This window comes from Austrofundulus limnaeus, unplaced genomic scaffold (assembly GCF_001266775.1).
Source record: "Austrofundulus limnaeus strain Quisiro unplaced genomic scaffold, Austrofundulus_limnaeus-1.0 Scaffold117, whole genome shotgun sequence".
In the NCBI taxonomy this organism is placed as follows: Eukaryota; Metazoa; Chordata; class Actinopteri; order Cyprinodontiformes; family Rivulidae; genus Austrofundulus; species Austrofundulus limnaeus.
The window spans coordinates 820,631-821,775 of record NW_013952519.1 but is presented as its reverse complement, the minus strand read 5'-3'; the positions used below and the strand labels follow the sequence as shown (position 1 = coordinate 821,775).

Sequence of the window (1,145 nt, the reverse complement as noted above, 5' to 3'; positions counted from 1 at the left end):
GCCTTGTTGTGTGTGTGTGTGTGTGTGTGTGTGTGTGTGTGTGTGCGTGCGTGCGTGCGTGCGTGCGTGCGTGCGTGCGTGACTGACTGAATATTTGTAGCTACTTTCTTTTTATCTTGTACCTGCAATCTTCAAGTTTGGTTGAAGATTGCAGGCTGCAGGTTGCAGCCTGCAGAGAGCAGCAGTGAGGATGCTGAAGATGATGAGAGACATCTTCTCAGAAAGGTCAGTCTCCATCAGACCCTGCACGCTTCAAGAAACAGCTGTATGACATCTGGTTTCACCTCYACCACAGGGACAGGAGTGGAGGGTGGGTGACTCTAACAGCAGGGGGCGCTGCTGCACAGGTTTAACTGACCATTAGAAAAGAAAATGAAGACTTTTTAATACAAATTATAATAAAAAGTTGAAGTTAACCTTGAGCTGAGTGAGAGCAGACCTAAAGATTTACTCAGGTTTTATTCTGGTGATCATTTTCTAATAATTTATTTTAGTGAGGACTCATGTGGATTTGAACACGTGTTTGTTGGTGAGACCAAATACGGGCTGGAGATCATGGGTCTGCACAACTGGGTGCAGTTCTACTGCAGGAAAAACTCAGACAGGTGGACTATAAAGGCTACAAAGCCAGGGCCAACAAAGACAGGATAAGAAGGTTCAACTCCTCATCCTCAGAGGAGAATAAACCGAGGCCGCTTCACTAAACATCTCAACGTTTTATCCTTTTCAAGCCTGATGAGGACCACCACGTCCTCAACCTGCAGTTCAGTTGGAAAGGTTGGAAAGCCCCGAGTTCGAGGTCGCTCTCTTCACCATCGTCTTCCTCACGTCCACCGAGAAGACGACGACCGTGGTGGTGAAGGTGGATGAGTACGTGCTGGAGGTGGTCGTCTGTCGACACGGCCGGTCCATCAGGACGTCCTACTCCAAACTGCTCAGCAGCAACAACAGGGATTAGTGAGGTTACTGCATTCAGACACACTAATTATGAAGGAAACTTGGAGAAAATTACTTTTTTTTTCACTAAACATCGGTGATCGTCTACTAGCTTATTGATTGATGTAAACATTAGATTTAAAGGCACAGTGTGTAGGATTTGTTGTTTTCAGCGACATCTAGTGGTTGAGTGGTTGAATCATCCTCCT

General features: G+C 46.2%; 1 pseudogene; it reads left to right on the top strand.

Moving 5' to 3' along the window:
• Positions 1-221: 221 nt before the first annotated feature.
• On the top strand, positions 222-932 carry LOC106521845 (poly(U)-specific endoribonuclease-C pseudogene; annotated as a pseudogene).
• Positions 933-1,145: the final 213 nt, after the last annotated feature.